The sequence below is a fragment of the Elaeis guineensis genome, chromosome 15 (genome assembly GCF_000442705.2).
Source record: "Elaeis guineensis isolate ETL-2024a chromosome 15, EG11, whole genome shotgun sequence".
Taxonomy (NCBI): Eukaryota; Viridiplantae; Streptophyta; class Magnoliopsida; order Arecales; family Arecaceae; genus Elaeis; species Elaeis guineensis.
The window spans coordinates 51,658,338-51,680,908 of record NC_026007.2 but is presented as its reverse complement, the minus strand read 5'-3'; positions in this window follow the sequence as shown (position 1 = coordinate 51,680,908).

Genomic DNA, 22,571 nt, shown 5'->3' with positions numbered 1-22,571 from the left:
TAAAATAATAAAAAATTAAATAAATAGTTTAATTATTTTTAAATTTTATTATCATAAAAATTAAATGTTTTAATATATTTTAAATAGATTGATCTGACTAAGGATTTGGATCATTGATTCTACTAAATATATGTTAAAATATTAAACTAATAATTTGATTTAAGAGTATTTTGAAAATCTGATGTTACATTATCAGTAATATGACTATCATACCTGTCAGAATCAAGATTTTTAGTAATTTTACTACAATATTACTTGCGTATATCAAGTACAGTAATCAATATTACTGATAATCTATATTACTGGTAATTTATATTACGGACAATCTAGATTGTCTGATGATATACCAAACGCCACCTTAGGGTTTTTGAATATTCCTATAGGATTAAGCTGAAAACCTTATAGAAATCGGACATAGCCCGTACAACACAAATCTTTTAAACTATATGCACAGATTATTTCTAGTGTTATAAAATATGAGGTCTTGTCCAGCCTATGTCAATTAGACCTACATTCCTGAATGATAAAAAAGATTTGATGAGGTTTTTTTTTTTTTATTTTATAATCCCTTTGAGATTTGGGCCGGCTCAGGTTCTCTTTTTTAAAATCCTTCCAAGATTCGGGCTATTCCACTGAAAAAATTCTATGAACGCTATAAATATAAGACTGGCTTGGTTTGTACCCTCGTGAATCTTATTGAATTGCATAAAATTATGGGCCCTAAGCCAAAAAGTATAAAGAATCTACAATTGGCGGTTGAACATATCAAGGTCATATCGATATAAGTTATATGATTCACGGATGAAAAGGGCTTGCTCATGCACATGCATCGTGATTCCTGGGTCTAAATCATTTTAGGTATGGAGTTTAATGCTAAAGTGAAGTCAAAATCAAGTTAAATATTCATGCACGAAACAGCTACTTCACGCATGTGCGCCTGTATCGATGGAAATTTAACTCAATATACATGGGATGACCAAGGTAAAAAATTGATTTAGAAATATTTGGTATTAGATTCTTACACTCTAGAAGCCAAGTATTTAAAATCATCAGAGGACTAGCTGTACGAAGGCTGATTGGATCTACGTGGATTGTCGTGGATCCAATGGTTCACATGAAAACATTCTTTTGAGAGGTCATAATGGCAACATAATTTTTATTAAAATAATTTTAATAATCCTTCACCTCATGTAGATCTAATCATGGGCCGGATTTGGATCCAAAAAATATCAAATTTTACATAGATCTAATCTGACGAAGCATAAGTGTAAAAAATAAATATTTATACATTGCATACCGTATGGAGTGTGTGGAGTGCATACACCGCACACATACGATGATTGGCTGACGCATACGGTCGGACAGTGACGTGAAAAAAAAAAAAAAAAAAATCCGGCGCCGTGCATGAGGCAATCCCTGCGCGCGCGCGCGCGGTGCACAAACAATTTCTCGAGTAAAAATGAATGGAGTTTAGACAGCCCGTGATCAGCTCACGCTTCTCCCTTCCTCTGTAGAGGATCCAACCGCCCTCCCAGCGCTTCTCTCCTCTCCGATGCTCCTAAGAAGAAAAAAAGGTGCAACCGATGTTGGGAGTGAGAAGGCGGGGAATGGCGACTGCCAGATGAGGGCAGACGGATTTAGGCTCATCATTGCCGATGGAGGTAGCGATATGGTGGGGGGTCGGGTAGAGGGAGGGCAATCAAATCCGCCAATATCGGAGTCGTCGGGGCAGTTGGAGGAGAAGGGGCGGGAGCCATGGTTTCCCATTGATAGTAGGCCGTCAGATCTGCCATGGCCGGAGTCATCGGGGCAATTGCAGGAGAAGGGGTGAGAGCCATGGTTTCCCGTCTAGTGTCGGTTTCCTCGTGGTTGTATGGAGATCCGTGGAAGACTTTTAGGACACGAAAATCAGCATAGCATTGGTGGGAGAGGGGCAAGACTAGAGAGGAAGGGAGCGGATCCTCTTGAGAGGAGAGGAGAAGCGTGAGAAGAAGGGCTGTTAAAGTTGTTTTAATGAGGATTACAATATGCCGTTATGACCTCTCGAAAGGAAGCTTTTATGTAAACCATTGGATTCACAACAATCCACATGGATCCAATCGGCTTTTGTACAGCACTCTACGGTGCAAAATTTGCACCAGAGGGTGCATGCCCCATATTGAGAGGGAGTGGATGTTGTGTGAAATTATACCATGCCTTCAATCTTCATGTTTATCGTGGATTGGGACAAGAAAATTACAGCAACTAATCCTAAACTCAGTGTCGGGACTATGGCTACGTTATCTTTCTTCGTGAGGCTGGAGTTTAATCCGAACGTTCCCATCCTGGGATCAAGTTATTCTTTGAGGTAGTGTTTGGTTGTTGGGAATAAGGTGGAATAAGGGCTTATTCGACCTTTTTCTCCCAAATACACTATTAAATGGCTGTGGGGCCGGTGGATTTTGCAATTTTAGTCAGAGGTGCATTAATTGCACTTTATTTCCTTCAATTTGGTTTAAGCTATTCCATGTTGGACCATGAAATAACTTATTCTAGATCCGTCATGAGAAATAATTACACCTTACTCTACATTAGGGAATAACATCACCTTATTCCAGGTGAGCCCCATAGGTTTCCAACCAAATACAAAATTGAAATTGGGGTGGCGAATAGGTATTCTAGAGAATTGGTATTTCTATTCCAAGAATACCATCTTGGCTGCCAAACACTACGTGAAAGTGTGCTTGGGCAATAAGAAATTATATTATTAATCCAACAAAAAGTAAGGTTTAGGTTTCTATATATTAATATGTGTCTAGACTATGGTGGAGATCGAGAGCTGAGTCTGTTAAGGTTCTCTCACAATAAGATTTGGTATAAGAATCATCATATACAAGTTCAGACCAACTGCCAACTTTGTACAGAACAAGAGGAGTGGCAGACGATTAGTTTGTCTCTTGCAATTTCAGCAAGCAAATCTAGCATTGAATCGCATGCAAACTTAATATCCAGTTCATCTCTAGCACAATCACCCAACTTTGGAGATGTTGGCATGAGGTAATTGCCAGATTATTTCTATTGATTGTCAAATCTTGTGTATAGTTGTCAAATAAAGTAGTTGTCAAATCTCGTGTATAGTTGTCAAATCTTATGTATAGTTGTCATTGTGTATAGTTGTTAAATCTTGTGTATAGGAATATTTAGTTTCCTTAGAATAGGATTGTTTCCTATTACTATGATGTAATTGTATCTATATATTGGCTCCAATTTGGAAGAGAAAATAATAGAAAAATATTTATTTACTATTGTTTGACATAGTATCAGAGCAATTCTAATCTTGAAAGAACTGCTCAACCCGAATCGAATCGAAAATCCGCAAGCCTCTATATGAAAATCCCTATCCTCAAGTTCCCCATCTCCATCTCTTCAATCTCCATCTCCATCTTTTCTTCTCCATCCGAACAAACAACTCAACACCGCCTATCATCATCTACCAAGACAATTCTGCTTTTTCTACCAGTATCATACTGGATGAGATAAATTATCAATTATGGTCTCAGCTTATGGAGATGCGTATTGGCGCTCGCAACAAAGCTGGATATCTTACTGGAGAAACGAAAAAGCCTGCATCCGAAGATCCCAATTATGGAGCATGGATTATCGAAAATCATAGAGTGAAAAGTTGGCTTATTGACTCAATGAGCCCAACACTGATGCAATGATTTATTCGTCTTTCCACAGCCAAGGAGATATGGGAGGCTGTATCGAAAACCTTCGATGATGGATTGGATGAAACCCGCCTCTTTGAATTGAATCAAAAATCTTTTTCTACCATACAAAATGGTAGACCATTGTCAACATACTATAATGAGCTTGTTGCTATTTTTCAGAAAATTGATCAAAGGACTACCTCTCAGGAAGGAATAGTTGAAGGAGTGATTCAGTTGCATTCTGCGATGGCTAGGCTTCGAGTTCATATCTTTCTAAGTAGACTCGACTCTGAGTTTGATCAAGTTTGTAGAGAAATCTTACGAAAAGAGCCAAAACTTGATTTGGAAAGTACATATGCCTATGTGAGGAGAGAATATCAACAAAGACAGACAATGGGAGGCTCACGACCAATCTCTGAGAATTTGGTTATGCTAGCCAACCAAACTCGATAAGGATTATCATTTGGCTCAACAAAGAATCAGATCTGCCATTATGGTAAAAAATCTAACAACCTTGTATGTAGTCATTGTGGTGAAACAGGTCATTCGAAACAGTGATGTTATGAAATCATTGGCTATCCTGAGTGGTGGGATTTTTCGAAAAAAATCAAGAAAGAAGATTGCAAGGAAGGCTATGGTGACTTCTATAGAGGAAGTCCGATCGAATGTAGAGGAGAAATCACAGCCCACAGTAAACATTGCTCACCCAGGTATTGGTGGTAAGGCAAATGTATTCTCTACAACTTCTAAGAATAGTATTTGGATTATTGATACAAGTGCATCTGATCATATGACTAGAGACTCTGATCAATTACAATCTATTCATCCATCTTCCCAATCTATTATATCTACTGCTAATGATAGTACCTCTCCTATTATTGGAGAAGGATCTGTCACTTTGTCTAGTACTTTCACACTGAATACAGTTCTAGTCGTTCCATCTCTTAAATATAACCTCTTGTCTGTTAGTCAAATAACCTCCTCTCTTGCTTGTACTGTAACTTTTTGGCCCTCTTTTTGTGTCTTTCAGGATATTCTGACCAGGAAGATTCTTGGTTATGGTGTTAAACGGGGCAAACTCTATTACTTAGAACTAACAGAGAATGGAGGACAAAAATTCAGTCATGCATATCATACTAGTAGTGAAGAAAAAGATCAAGCAACTGTATGGTTATGGCACCGAAGATTGGGACATCTTTCTTTTGAATATCTCAAAAAATTACAACCCCATCTTTTTTCAAATTTTAATACTTTGGATTTTCACTGTGATATTTGTGAATTGGCCAAAAGCCATCGTATTTCTTATTTACCAAGTTTGAATAAATGTTTAGAACCGTTTGTGGTTATACACTCTGATGTTTGGTGTCCTGCAAAAATTTCTTCAATTTCTAAAACTCGTTATTTTGTTACATTTATTGATGAGTGCACTAGGATGACTTGGGTGTCTCTACTTCACAAAAAAAGTGATCTTTGTGTAGCATTTCAGGAATTTCATAGTATGGTGGGCACTCAGTATCAAAGGCAGATTTGTGTTTTGCAATCTGACAATGCAATGGAGTTTGTAGATACTTTATTTGGAAATTTCTTAGCCAACATGAGATTCGACATAATACTTCTTGTACTTATACTCCGCAACAAAATGGTTTGGCAGAGAGGAAGAATAGGCAGATAATGGAGGTGGTTCGTGCCTCCCTTTTTGGCATGAACATGCCACGGTTCTATTGGGGAGAAGTTGTGAAGTCTGTCATCTATCTCATCAATCGGATACCTTCTCGAGTGATAGGTTTTCAAACCCCTCAACAAAAGATGCAATCTTTTTTTTCAATTCCTCATCTCCCGAATCTTGAACCAAGCGTCTTTGGTCGTACGGTATATGTTCACATTCCCAAGACTTTGCGAAATAAACTTGATCCATGTGCAAAACGATGTGTATTTGTTGGCTATTCAGATTTTCAGAAGGGATATCGGTGCTATGATCCTCAAGCTCAGAAGTTACATGTGACCTTGGATACCTCTTTTCGCGAGTCAGAACCTTACTATTCAGGAAAAGTTTCTACACCATCTCTTCGGGGGGAGAACTTTAGTGAAGAGAGCATGTTACAAGAAGGCAATAGAGGAGATGAGTTTTTTGAATTGGAAAAAGTGAATGAAAAGTTTGGGACAAGTAATCCACAAAATTTTGATAATATTTCTGTAATTGAGAATGAGGAGGTAGTTCCTTCCGAAGACAAATCACAATCACCAATGGCTGCAGAGTTGCCCATGTTAACACCATTAACTGACGAATCAACCCAGAATGTCCAGAATTCTTCACCTTAGGTAATCTCTAGTCCAATATCGAGTCCCATGTCTAATGAGTTTCTTGAAACAAATATTTCTCCTGAAAATTTTGCTCCAAGATACCCACAAAGATCAAATAAGGGTGTCCCAAAGAAATAGTATGAACCTGATCCTAAAGCCAATGTTAAATATCCAATTAGCAATTATGTCTCTACTCATAGATTGTCTCAATCATATGCACTTACTGTTAATCAATTATCCAAAATATCTATTCCTAGTAGTGTGCAGGATGCATTGGCAGATCTCAAATGGACAAAAGCGATGAATGAAGAGATGGAGGCTTTACAAAAGAATTCTACTTGAAAACTTGTTTCATTACCCAAAGGAAAGAAGACCATCGGATATAGATGGGTGTTCACTGTGAAAGTCAAAATGGATGGAAGCATTGATAGATATAAAGCAAGATTAGTTACAAAGGGGTACACACAAAAGTATGGGGTGGATTATCAAGAGACTTTTTCACCAGTAGCTAAGCTCAACACAATTCGCATTCTCATATCTATAACAGCAAATCAAGATTGGCCTTTGCAACAATTTGATGTTAAAAATACTTTTTTAAATGGGGATTTAAAGGAGGAAGTCTATATGGAGCTGCCACCTGGAATTAAACATAGTTCTTCAGGAAAAAATGAAGTTTGTAAATTGAAAAAATCTTTGTATGGGCTTAAGCAGTCACTTAGAGCTTGGTTTGGGAGGTTCTCTTCTGCAATGAAGGCATTTGGTTATAAACAGAGTAATTCAGATCATACCTTGTTTATAAAATACAAAGAAGGGAATGTAACAACTCTAATCATATATGTTGATGATATGGTCTTGACAGGAGATGATCTGTGTGAAATAAAGTTGTTACAGAAATATTTGGCCGCTGAGTTCGAGATGAAGGATCTAAGACAACTTAAATATTTTTTGAGAATTGAAATAGCAAGATCAAAATGAGGGATTTTTCTTTCGCAACGGAAATATATGCTAGATCTTTTGACTGAAACTGGAATGCTTGCTTGCAAACTAGTCGAAACACCCATAGAAATGAATCATAGACTTGGAATTTTTTCAGATCAAGTTCCAACAGACATGGCTCACTATCAAAGACTGGTTGGGAGACTAATTTATTTGTCACACACAAGACCAGATATAGCCTATGTGATAAGCGTCGTAAGCCAATTCATACATGCACCAAGTGAAGAACACATGAATGCAGTATACAGAATCTTGAGATACTTGAAAGGTGCTCCGGGCAAAGGTTTATTATTCTCAAAAAATGGTGGCTCTAATTTTGAAGGATATACAGATACGGATTGGGCAGGTGATCAAACAACTAGAAGATCCATATCTGGCTATTTTACTTTTATGGAGGGTAATCTTGTTACTTGAAAAAGTAAGAAACAGAAAGTTATGGCAAGATCAAGTGCAGAAGCTGAATTTTGAGGTATGGCTCATGGTGTATGTGAATTATTATGGATTAGAAGTATTTTAAAAGACTTGAGGATTGAATATGCAACACCTATGAATCTTTATTGTGATAATAAGGCTGCTATAGAAATTGCATAAAATTCTGTACAACATGATCGTACCAAACATGTTGAAGTTGATCGTCATTTCATCAAGGAGAAGTTAGATCAAAAGATTATACATTTTTCATTTATTAAGTCAGAAAGTCAGTTGGCTGATATTCTCACAAAAACTATTTCAGGAAAGATATTCCATGATATAATTGACAAGTTGGGCATTATAAATATCTATGCTCCAACTTGAGGGTGAGTGTTGGCATGAGCTGTCTATAGGTTGTAATTGTCAGATTATTTCTATTGATTGTCAAATCTTGTGTATAGTTGTCAAATAAATTAGTTATCAAATCTCATGTATAGTTGTCAAATCTTATGTATAGTTGTCATTGTGTATAGTTGTTAAATCTTATGTATAGGAATATTTAGTTTCCTTAGAATATGATTGTTTCCTATTACTATGATGTAATTGTATCTATATATTGGCTCCAATTTGGAAGAGAAAATAATAGAAAAATATTCATTTACTATTGTTTGACAGGATAGAGCAGAGATGATCACTCCTAATGAAATACGACCGAAAGCATGAATGGCATTGCGACGACTGTGTGCTAGACACTATGGAAGGATACAACTGAAGGAAATGAGAAGTATACGAATCTGAAGGGACAATGATGCAAGTTAAAGTGTCATGGGCCGGTCAATGTAGCACTTGCATTTCATGGTCCTTTTTTTGGGTTTGGAAAGGGCTCACAACTTATCAACTTAACAACGTAAGAAAAGGCCTTTGCATGTAAATATCACTTGTAATAAAGATTGGGTGGACCTCCCTCCCATTTTTATCAAAAAAAAAAATCAACAACTTTGAATTAAACTAGTTTCTCCTCAACAAATAAGGGCTTGGGCTAATAAAATTGTTAGCCAATAGATTTGTGTTGGACACCCATGATTGGCCAATATGGTCCAGTCCAATTCTAATAAAACTACTAAGAGATAGTTATATTTGTAACCTCCCACTTCTATGTCGGTTTTTAAAAAGAGACAGAAACTTATCTTTCAAAAACTCTTTCGCAGAATCTCTTTAAGATATTCTCTGTAAAAAGAACTTCTCCTAGAATAAACTCTGTATGCAGAAGCATCTAGCCTGTAGAAAAAAATGATTTTTTATTTGTCATTGCAATTGGAACTAGCCAGTAAAATGATCTAATCTGAAACTGTAAATATAAATCTTAATTTAATCCCAACATTGATTTTAGAGCATGTTATGATTGTTCTCTGACCTGATTAACACATTTTCTAAGGTGTTCTTAATTTATATTTTGCCATTTCTACTAAAATTTGTAGTTAAGGATGTTTTATGTACAAAATTGATATCTGATGATCCATAAAGAATTAGGCTATAAAATTATATATATATATATATATATATATATATATATATATATATATATATATATATATATATATATATATATATATATATATATATATATATATATATATATATATATATCCTAATGAGTTTAATGTTCCTACAAAATTCATGATTATTAGAATTTTATTTTCAGAGAAATTGCTGTTTGAAATTTTTTAAGACCGTATCTTCAGAAATTATTATCTGATGATATATGAAGTATTAGGCCATAAAATTTGATATGCATTTCCTAATGAGTTTAATATTCTTGCAAAATTTCATGATTATTAGAATTTTATTTTCGGAGAAATGGTTGTTTAAAATTTTTTAGAACTATTTTTTCAGAAATTATTATCTGATGATATATGAAGTATTAGATCATGAAATTTTATACATATAGAGTTCCTAATGAGTTTAATGTCGTTGCAAATTTCATTATTAATGGTAATTTATTTTGGGAGAAATGGTTGTTTGAATTTTTCTAGGATAGTAAATTTCAGAGCAAACTAGGTTTAGTGCAATAGTAGTTAAGTTCCAAAATTTATATCATTAAAAAGGGTTTTGAACAAGCTTTAATTTAGTATATGGCTTGTAAAAATTAGATCTTTGTAGAAAGAGAACCATCAAATAAACTTTTAGGGAGCAAACTAAGATTGGGGTTTCTTTTTAAGGTTGAAGAAAACTATTTAATACCTCTAAGATTTGAGCTCACCCATCTAGGAGAATGCCTCAAAATTAAGATGTTTAACTACTAGACCAAGTTATTACCATATTTGTTGAGCTAAAAAAATATATTTACACATAAAAGAGGTTGAGTAGCCAAAGATTCTTATGTCTAGTCTTGTATCTTGATATTTGGATGCCTATTTCAATTTTTTTTATATTTTATTTTCTTTTTATTTATTATAGAAAAAATGGTACTTGTGAAAAGATGCCCCATAATCATAAGACACCAAAGCAGTAGGCTCGAGTTAGAAAAATGATGATGTAATTGAATGAATATAGGATGGAACTCAATATTGATATGATGGAGCATGTCAAGACAGTCAATAAAAAGATACAAAATATTATCTTTGCAAGATTTGTTATGAATGAGGATCAAAGTTTCTTAGTATTATGAGCCATCCTATCTGAACCTTGGCAATAAATGTTAAATCATATATGAAGACTAGCTAAAAGATATTCCTGATTAGTGAAAGCTTTTGTAAAAGAATACATGAAAAGAAATATCATCAAATTAGCAACCTTCTCATTGAGCCTTAATTTCCGCATTAATGGGCATATCGTCTTAAGCACTTCATGCCTACCAAAAGGAGCACCTAGACATGTTCTTAAAGAAATTATTGAGTCCATTCCTAAGAGAATTTGATATTTTCATTATTAGCTCTTTATATTAAAAATGTGTTTATTGTAAATTTTATAGTTACTATTGAAATGCACATTTGATGTGTAAATAGATGAATGTTATTTTCATGTATGAAATTTCGTCTATTAGTTGGCAAGCAATTTTAAATTTGAATATATATGTTGCATTTGTTATTAATTTTGGTGTATGCATATTTCAAGTGGGAGTTCTAAGGTATTAAATATAGTTTATCTTAAGAACTAAAACTTTGCACAATGAATTAAATTCATGATAATTGAACATTAGAAAAAGGATGATGCTTCAGAACTTGATGAACTTTTGATTCTATAACTAGTGTAAAATTATTATTAATTTGATTACATTGGTGGCAAAGTAGATGCATATAGTATAAGACATTAATGAAGTGTTATGTCTCTTATAGTTATTATTTTTGACTATGGCTTCAGCATCTAAGAATACTGTGGCTGGATTGAACAAGGATGAAAAACTCAATGGTGAGAACTATGTGATATAGACCTTAAAGTTCAATATGTACTTGAAGAGTAAGAAGCATTAGAGGCTCTCAACCATACTATAGAAGAGCTCAAGAATGGTACTTCTACCCAACATAAGAGGGACAAAGAGGCCTATATTGTCTGAAAGAAAAAGAATTCCATAGCTCGTATTATATTACTTAGTAGCATGGAAGATGATATAATATGTGAATTCCAGAAGTATCAAATGGCTCAAAAGATATGGATAGCTTTAAGTGCAAAGTTTGGAGGCACTTCTGTGACCAAATTGAGATAGCTCACTATTAAGTTTGACATATACAAGAAATGCCCAAATCATAATATGAGGCAACATTTAAGGCAAATGTCGAACATGATCAGAAAGCTAAAAACTGCTGGCCATACATTGACTGATGAGCAATAGGTGCAAGCTGTTATCCATTCTCTACCTAATAATTAAGAGCATATGAAAGTGAATCTAATCCACAATGATAACATTAAGATTTTAAATGATCCTGCTCATCATTTAGAGCTAGAAGAGGACCGCATTGATGTGTATGACTGATGTGTACATGGCTAGCTCTAGTTCACAAGGAGCTTAGGCCGTTAACCATAAGAAATATAATGGATTCTACAAGAAGAGAAAGAAAGTTGGAAAGGCATCTAAGAAAGCCAAGTTCAACCACCATGGAAAGGAAAAATATCCTTTCAAGAAGAACAAGTCTAAGCTAAAATATTATAACTGTGGCAAGAAGGATCAATTTGCTCGTGAGTGTACCAAGCCAAAGAAGATAAAAATCCTTGATAATAATATTAATATTATTTATATCTCTAGCTATGTTTATTTAACTAAATCATATCCTTTGTGAAATATAGACTCAGCCATCACAGACCATGTAGCTAGAGATAGAGATGTATTTATGGAGTACCGTCAGATCCCAAAATGGTAGTAAATAGATATATGTGGAAAATAATATAAGAGTAGAGGTCAAAGGAATTGGCATATGCAAGTTACATATGCATGGTGGTCAAGCTTTGATCCTACATAATTAATGTGTTATATGCTCCAAAAATCTAACGAAATTAAGTCTCTATGTTGGTTCTTTTAAGACTAAGCTATAGTTTAAATTTTCATGGTAATGGTGTTAATATATATTATGAAACAACTTATGCAGGTTATAAATTTTATGTTGGATGATTTCATGGTACTAAATATTAATTATAGTGCACCTTGTAGCATAATTAATAGTAGTGATTTTTTTATTACTTCTTCTAATGATGCAAATATTGATGTGAATGTATGACATGCTAGACTAGGCCATATTAGATAAGATAGAATAAATAGATTAGCCAAAAAGGACCTATTAGGCCCACTAGAGAAAATTAATCTATCTACATATGAATATTGTCTAGTAGGAAAAACTACTAGAAAATCATTTGGTAAAAGAACTCATGCTGAAATACCATTACAATTAATCTATTTAGATATTTGTGGTCTAATGAATATAAAGGTAAGATATAGGGCAATATATTTCATCACATTCATAGATGATTACACATAATTCGGTTTTATCTATTTGATATCTCATAAGTTAGAAGCTTTAAATTGCTTCAGATGATATATGAATTTGGTAGGGAACCAATTGGACAAGAACATTAAAACTTTAAAAATGGATTGGGAACATGAGTATTTATCTGAATAATTCAAGTATCTTTGTGATAAAAAAGGAATAGATAGACAACTTATTATTCCTGAAACTTCACAATAAAATGATGTTGTAGAAAGAAGAAATAGAACACAATTAGAAATGGTTAGATCCTTGATGGCATAGAGCAAAATTTGACCCAACCCACCAATACGACTTGTCTTCGATCTACTATAAATAGATTTGGATTTAGGTTAAATGGGTTTGGATCATAAACAAATTGATTCGTTTAATATTTAGATTGGATTTAAATTTTAGATATCTGATCCATTTAACCCATTTAACCTATTTAATATTTAGATCGGATTGAGTTAGATAATCCACTTAAACCATTTAACCTATTTAATCTATTTCTGATCCATTTAATCTGACCTGTTTAACCTATTTAACATGTTTAAAATCTGTTTAATCTATTTAAAACCTACTAAACCTATTTCTGACCCATTTAACTCGATATGTTTAATCCATTTAAGCTAATTTAATCTATTTAATAAATGAATTAAATAGACATATTGGATTATCTATTTAATAAATAGGTGGAATTCAGATTTAAATTTTTGACCCATTTTTAATGAATAGGTCAAATTTAGGTTGATGATTTTCTGGCCTAACCCATATCTGACCCGATCCAACCCAATTGTCATCCCTAGTGATGCATTATTAACTGATATCTATATACTTAATCGAGTGCACTCCAAGTCAATTACATCTATACCCTATGAATTATGGGCAAGTAGAAAACTAATCTAAGTAATTTAAGATCTTAAGGATTAACTATATATATTCATGATACTTCTCATAAATATGAAAAGTTAGATCTAAGAGGAAAGAAATATATCTTTATAAGATATTTTGAATACTCAAAAGGATATGTATTCATTGATGAGCAAGCTAATGATAATGTAACTGAACTTGAATCATGAGATATCATAATCTTGAGAAATAATTTTTCTAGAAGGGGTGATAAAAATCAAGATTTATCTCTATATGAAATGGAGGATCTAGATGATCAAAGTTTCCAAAACTAAAGGATGCTAGTATCTGGAGAAGAAATTAGATCACTTGAACCAAGGGAGCAATAAAAAGGATGATGAATTTGTTTCACTAGAGCCTCAATTGTGAAGAACGAGTCACAAAAGCATTCCTCATCATCATTTTGATATTGAAAGGGAAGCTTTAATTATTGCTCCACAAGAGGAAGATGAACCACGATTTATTCTAGAAGCTCTCTCATGCCCCGCAAAGGATCAATGGATGAAAGCAATGGAAGAAGAGATGGAGTCAATGAGTCAAACCATATTTGTGAATTGATAGATCTTCCTTTCAGACATAAGGCTATTGGGAACAAATAAGTTCTCAAAAAAAAATGCAAGATAGATGGATATGTTGAAAGATATAATACTCGACTTGTCGCCAAGGGATATACTCAACAGGAGAAAATTGATTATGAGAAAACTTTCTCTCTTATAGGAAGATTTACCTCTATACATCTTCTTCTAGATATAGTGATGAATTTGGACTTGAAATTGCATCAAATAGATATTAAAACTATATTCCTCAATAGAGAATCGAATGAAGAAATCTATATGGAACAATTTATAGGTTTCACTGAAAAGAATGAAAAATATAATGTATGTAGGCTCTTAAGATCTATTTATAATCTTAAATAATCATCCAAACAATGATATTTAAGATTTCATCAAGCAATAATGTCACATAGTTTTATCATGATTGATGAAAACTACTATGTATATGTTAAATGGTCCAAAGACAAAGTTATCATCTTATCATTATATGTTGATGATAAATTATTGGTTGGGAATGATAAAGAATTTATTGTTGCTGTTAAAGATTGGTTATCCTCTAATTTCAAAATGAAAGACATGGATGAAGCTGCATATATTTTGGGAGTTGAGATCCATAGAGATCATTCAAAAAGATTATTTACTTTTTCACAAAAACTTTATATTAAGAAAATTCTTAAACGATTTCATATGCAAAATTATAAATCAATCAATACTCCAATAGCGAAAGAAAAAAATTTAAGTCTAAGAATATGTCCGAAAACTCTAGAGGAGATAAGACAAATGGATAGAGTTCCTTATTTTAGTACCATAGAGAGCTTGATATATGCTATGATACATATACAAGACCTGATGTCTACTTTGCTATTAGAATGGTGAGTAGATATCAATCAAATCTACATCCAACATATTGGAAAGTAGTCAAAAAAATCTTGAGGTATCTAAAAAGTACTATGAACTATATTTATTGTATTTTCAAAGAAATAATTTGCAACTTATTGGCTATACTGACACTGATTGGATAGGAGATTTGGATGAAAAAAAATTAACCTCTGAATATGTCTTCTTACTAAATAATGGTGCTATTTCATGAAGCAATAAGAAGCAAGTATGTATTACTTTGTCTATTATGGAAACTAAATCTGTGGCATCTTTAGTGGCAGTGTAAGAAGCTATGTGGCTTAGGAGATTTTTGGATCATTTGAAAATTATGAAAAATACTACTAATCTAATACTAGTAAATTCTAATAGTCAAGCAGCAATTGCTTTTATCAAAGACCTCAAACGTCATTGTAAAACAAAGCACATAGATATCAAGTATAATTATATAAGAAATATAGTGGCAGGAAAGAAAGTGAACATAGAGTATATATCTACACATAAGATGGTTGTAGATCTCTTTACCAAACTTATATCTAGAGATGCATTTGTAGAATATGTGGGATCTTCTGGATTGTGTAGATCATGATGTGATTTTTTTCAATATATTTCTCTATTTGATGTTCACCAAAGAATGATATTTATTCTTTATTCAATTAATGTCTATAGATACTTGAGATAGTATTATATTATCTTTTCTTATTATACGCATGTAGATATTAAATATATTTAATACAAAAGTATATCAGATAGATAAAGATTGGCCTTCTCACATGGATAATCGTCTTTGTCACTATGTTGTGTACAAAGATGAGATAATTTTTTAAACAAATATACAATATTGATAATAGAGAACTCAGACTTAAACATATGTTTCCTTGATGATAAATCAAGATGAGGTCACTATAATAATAACTAGTCTTGTGATCAAGATGGATAGCCCCACAATCCACCTAGTCTGTCTAAATACCAGATGTGAGCTCTTGGTTGGAAGAAGAAAAATTAAATAAATAATGGAAGAACTCCAGTTAAGCATTATGGTGTGTCTAAACTATCATCTATATGGTATTCATTTATAAAGATAAAATATACGCATCATGAGAAAAGAAGAAAAATATCATAGCACGTGATTCATACTGCATATGCAAAACTCGACCAATAAGGGTAATGAGTGAACGGATCCCTACTTTCTCATTGTGTGAGACCCTTGAGGCAAAAATAACCTCAAATATAAGTATCTTTAATAACTTTCTACTATTTTCTAAAGTTTTAATTGAATGACTGCTATCTTAGTATGCTATCAATAACCATGAGTGATTCAATTTGATGAGACATATCTAAAAAATGATTAAATTAGACTCGAGAGACTCTCGTGAGAAAGAAAGACAATTTTATTTACATCGTTACTTGTATTCACTGATCGATTAATTATGTTACCTATGAGCAATTGTATATAATTGTGAATATAAGATGATAAAGGGATTTAGTATGCTCTATATATGTAATTAATTAGTTGAGGGATTGGAGATACTTAGATCGTGTGACAAAAAAAAGATGAGTATAAGGTACAAGCATACAATCTCTTCTTAATAAGTTGAGCTACTATATACTCTTAATAGATGTATAGTAATGAGATCTCAAATAACAATATGCTGGTCACACAGGCTATTTGCTAAGCATGAATGTACAGAGAAAAGAGATTGGTTTGCATGAGGATAATATTAAGCCCATTATGTATGAGTGGAAGATGATAGCCAATAGATTTAGGTTGAACACCCATGATCGGCCAACATGGCCCAGCCTATTTCTAATAAAACTACTAAGAGGTAGTTATATTTGTAACCTCCCACTCCTACATCGATTTTTAAAGAGAAGTAGAAACTACTCTTTCAAATACTCTTCCATTGAAACTCTTTGAGATATCCTCTATAAAAAGAACTTCTCCTGAAATAAAACTCTTTATGCAGAAGTATCTAGTATGTGGAAAAAAAGATTATTTTTTGTTTGTGATTGCAACTGAGACTAGCCAGTAGAACAATCTAATCCAGAACTATAAGTATAAATCTTATTTTAATCCCAACAAAAATACTACCTAACGGATAAATAGTTGGAGAGGTAATAAAATCCTATACCTTTCATTATAAAACTAATAAACTAAAAAAAGATAGATTATTTTGTGAAAGAATCTTTGGATCTATAAAACTTAGACTTCATGTTTGGAAAACTTATTGGGTGACTAGAGCTGAAACACCTTGGGATGAGCATACTAGGAACATAGGTATGGGGTTCCTAAAGTTAAGTCAAATTAAATATTCAAGCATGAAACAACTACTTCATGCATATGCATCTGTATCCATGGATATTGAACTCAACATAGGAAGGTTGACCATGGCAAAAATTGATTTAAAAATATTTGGTATTAGATTCTTACACTCTAGAAGCCATGTATCTAAAATCATCAGAGGGCTAGCAGGACTGATATTGAGGGGCACAAATCCTTTGTGGTGCAAATTTTGCACTACAGGATGCTGTATAAAGGTCGATTAGATCTACATAGATTATTGTGGATCCAACAATTCATATAAAAACTTCCTTTTTAAAGGTCGTAACGACAATGTAATCCTCATTAAAACAACTTTACCAACCCTTCTTACACTTCTCCTATCCTCTATGGAGGGTCTGACTAGTGCTCCTAAGAAGAAAAAAAGATGCAACCAATGTTGGGAGTGAGAGGTTGGGGGATGGCCACTGCCAAAGGAGCGTAGATGGGTTTAGGCCCATCACTATCAATGGAGGTGGCGGTATGGTGGGATTATTAGATGTGTGCCCTAGAAATTAATTGTTGGCTGACATATTTTATAATTCAGGATAAAATTTTATATTTGTAAAAATTTTATTATTAAAAAAAGATAATTTTATTTCAATCATATTTATGTGTCCATGATATATCTTAAAAATTAATAAATATGATTTTATATATTCTCAAGATGTTGAGAATTTGAGACATACATTATTAGTGGTTAGTTTCTAAATAATTTTGATCGAAAAATCATCACAGGAACAATGATCAATCCATCTGAGATCGGTGCATGGATCACCTCTCTTTCGGACAAATGAGTTTCGAGTCTGTGGTGTAGGGATACTGGAGTGAGAGTATAAGTAGTTGTTAGCGAATAACTTGTACTGAACGTGATCAATATGAGAAATCACTTAGATGTCTACTCACTCATCAGTGATCTTCTCGATGCTGCAGTGTCTGTAAGTGATCCTTTGACCTACAGTGTCATCAGCTATTCACAAGGAGACTACTGAGTTTGACTACATATTTCTTTGATCCCTAGTCATTCGGATTCTTGCTATGTATATTGACTACAATAAGTTCAGATTCGCTGTTTGGAGTAAGATGCTCCTAGATAGAATTTATCGACCTTGGTAGAAAAGAAGTCCTATGCGATTCACGAGATTGAGTTCAGAAGTCTTTAGCCAATGCAAGTATGAATAGTGAAAAGAAATTTCTATGAGATTCAGAAGTGAACTCGAGTTAAGCCAATCTTGCATATGACTGATGATGGGATTTGACGAGTTCTCGATAACCTTCGTCAAGTCGGGACTCATGATAGAATGACTGAATCACATAGTCACTACACCTAAGGGTTCACACTTTCATTCTGCTAAATTGTCACTACATACTGCTAAGTGTCACTGGTGGATTGTGGAACTCATTGGGTGTCGTCTTAATGATCGATGACCCTCAAAGGATAGAGTTAGATTTTTTCAACCTATCGAAAAGAGTTTTGATAATATTGTGATGGAGATCACAATATATCTCACTATTAGACAGAATGAAACTTATGGGATCACACACAAAAGAGGTTCTTATCCACTCAAATGGCTAGCTAATCGATGATCATGAATCATTGAAGAGTAAAATCGTCCATATGATTGATGATTAACTTTATGCAAATATTGTAATTAGATAATTCACTAAGTGTTAGTAAATTATGAAAAGATTAATTAGCAATTAGATTACTAATTTGCTCAATTTGATTGAGCAATTGAGATTCAGATCCAATCTAATTGAATTGGATACAATATGACTAAGGTTGGATTTGATTAGATCAAGCCTAATTGCGAGGGAGATTAATTCTTAATTTGATCAAGACTTGGATTCAGTTAATTTCTAATAAGATTAAGATTTAATTGAAGATATTGGGTTCCTAATTTGATTAGGTTCCTCCTTCTTATTTGGACCAAATCAAATTAGATTCGGTTTAATTCAAATTTGAAAATCCTAGAATCCATTGGAGCTGGGACTCTCTCTCCACCGCCCCTCCTTTGGTTTTCACACCTCATATTCCATGACAAAAATATTTTGGTGTGAGAAAATATTTGCATGAGTGTTCTGGATGTAGATATGAGAGAGAGAAGTTATTTTGACAGGTAATTAGTTAATGACTCATCCACCTTATCTCTTGATCTCTTTCCTAGTTTGAATTTGATTCAAATCAAGGATAAAGATAAGAAGGGAAACTAATATAATTTTTATGGCAACTAGATGGTGCTAACAACCAATTCCTCCCTTAGGCATAGAAAAATATGGGCATGAGAAATCAGATCTGATTTCTCATGCCAATGCTTATCGAAAAATTTCTTAACGCCAAAAATATTTGGCGTGTGATGTAGGTGGCACCCCTCTCCCAACAAACCCTAGTCCTCCCTCTTATAAATAGAGACTAATTTTAAAGCCTACGTAGAAGAGAAAAATCAAAAAAATTTAGAAAAAAATATTCTAAAATTTTGAGTCCTCTTCTTTTCTCTTCCTCTCCATTCTCTATATTTCTCAAGAGAGTCTGTGAGATCTGTGAGAGAACAACCTTTGCCATCAAAGAGGAGTCTTCTATAAGAGAGCTAGTACACCTACATCTAGTCAGAACGAGTCTTCATGTAGATACCTGTGGAGATCGAATGCGTGCGTGGCTAAAGGAACCCATTCAGATCTACGATTATCGACTATGGTGTAGATTGACCCGTGCAAAGGTATTGAGATTTGATCTCAATATTTTTTTTTATTTTTTAGATTATGTGCATGTCATGGATCCAAAGACTTGGATAGGATAGATTAGATCTATTGCATGAGGGGTTAAAGGGGTTTAACCTACATCTATTTTTTGATGCAATCAAAAATCATTTTGAAATTCATACATGCAACCTACCCAATTTCTAATAGTGATATCAGAGCCACTGGTTTTTCTGGACATGTATAATTTGATTTTTGATTTATATCTAAAAGTATGAGTGGTTTAAAATTGATCTTGTGCTGATATAAAGTTATCCTGATATAGGATTAACCTCCTATATTGAAAAGGTTGTCCTAGTACAAGATTGATAGTTTTTGAAAAATTATTTTCGAAATTTTTAAATTAATTTTTTAGATCTAAAATTAGATATATTTAATCATGTTAGATCTAAAATTAGAATGATTAAAAGTTTGCATAAGACTGATATAAGATTGTTCTGATATAGGGTTTACCCTCTATATTGAAAAGATTGTCCGCATCCGATGCGAACTAATTTTTGAAAAGATATTTTTAAAATATTTTAATTATTATTTTAGATCTAATTTTATACATATAAGATATGTATTTTATTAGTTTTAGATCTGAAATTTAATATATATGTGTGATATATGATTGTAGTTTAGATCAAAAACTGCAAGCATGTGAGACATGTTTTAAATATAGATCATTTAATACATATGTTAGATATGTATTTTGATTTATTTTAGATCTAGATATTTATGTATATATTGATATATATTTTTGATTAGTTTTAGATTTGAAAATGATATATATGATACATAGTTTGTACACCTATGGTCTAAAACTTACTTTCCAATCAAACCCTAGATCTAAAACTATAGGATCTTTATTTTTATTGCATGATAAAGTTGTTTAGATTTAAAAATTATTTTTTATTTAAATTAAAATTTTAAATGATGCAAAAAAAATATCAAAATATGAAATTATATGTGTTACAATATTAATTGGTTTAGATTAAAAAATTATTTTGACATCTAAACTGAACCCATGTCTATAATACACTTAATTGAGATTAAGATTTAAAATTAAAAGATTTAAAAATTATAAATTTAAGATCTAAATTTCAATTACACAAAATATGGACTTGGGTATAGGTTGAACCAATTAGGTCTAGAGATTAAAGTATAATAGGGTCCATGATTAGATCAGGTTAGAACCCTTTTTTAATTTTGAGTAGTTGATCGAATCCAAACAGATATTGATGGATTTGGGTCAATAGGGGCTCAAAATTGAGATTAGTTGTAGTTGGTCAATCGATTCATACTTGATGTGAATTGATTATCTCAAGACTGAATTTGGCTCCTTGGTTCGAGCTTGAATAACTAAGTCAACGGATTCAATTCTAATAGACTTGTTGGGTATAAAGTACCTCCGACCGAAGTTTATAAAAGACCGATCCCTTCGGGGCTCTTCCAGCTCCCGACCTTGTATGTGGCGCCTCTTCGAACTCCCTCGGCCGTCCGGACTTCTCCGACAATGGACTTCTGCATTCACCCACCGGGCCGCCCCAAAGGCCCTTTGGGCCTCACCGACAGTCGACCTCCTACAGTAGCCAACCATTCCCCGAGTCTCTCTCGTACTTCTTCCGGCCACGGACGACCCTACTCCAAACTTTTTTCGGGCTTCATCAGCATCCGAGCTTCCCCGACAATGAGATTTCTACAGTAACCAGACTCCACCCAAGTTCCTACGGTGATCGACCGCCTCCCGGATCCTAATCGAGCTCCCACGAGAGCCGAACTTCCACTATGAATGGTCTACTCCAAACTCCTACAGCGAGCTGTCTACCCTGGATATCTACTGTAAGTAAATTTCTTCCGAACTTCTGTTGCAGGTAGACTCCAGCCGAGCTACTTCATAGCGAGTGGGCTCTGGACGAACTTCTACAGCAGGAAACTACTCCAAGCTTCCATGACAACTGGTCCTCGCCCGAGCTCCTACAATAAACGGCCCCCTTTTGACCTCTTGCGAGAATCGAAGCTCGTCCGAACTTTTCCAGCAGATGGATTCCAAACGAGCTTCTATGACGGACGAGATTCAGCAACTAGGTCCCTGCGATAGCCGATCGCCTCCGATATCTGTCGAGCCTCCCCAGCGCTATTCGAAGTCCATCACCGACCGACCTCCTACCAGGCTCCCCATAAAATCAAACTTCCCCGACGGACGATCTTCAGATGAGCTTCCACATCAGATAAATCCCAGATGGACTTCCCTAGCGATCGGACTTCTCCAGACTTCGTCCATAAAAAAATCTCCATCCGAGCTCCTATGACAGGTGACTCCCGCCTGAAAGGTCAGCGACCTTGGAACATCCGAGCCTCTCCTAGAACGATGATGTAAAGAGCCGTTCTGCTCCATCAGGCATCCCAGTCGAGCTTCAGCCGACGGATCCAAACTCTCTAACAAGCCACAACAAGGGCCACTACCTTACCCCACTCACTGCAACGGATTCCATGTGGTTCCACCACTCTCTGACAAGCCACGACAAGAGCCGCCATCCTGCTCTACTCTCTGTAATGGATTCCATGCAGCTCCACCACTCTCTAGCAAGTCCCGATAACGGACACCACTCCACTCTCCGCAACAAGCTCCACGTGGCCCTGAACGACCCCTGACGCCACTACTCTCCGTAACAAACTCCACGCGGCTCTGAGCGGTCCACTACCAGATGGTTACAGATGTTGTTGTCAGTCAGTTACACCCTCCGTCTATAAATAACGATCCCCAGATACGTTCTTCTCTAAGCTGGTAACTCTATCTCAAACTCTGTCAAAATTTTTG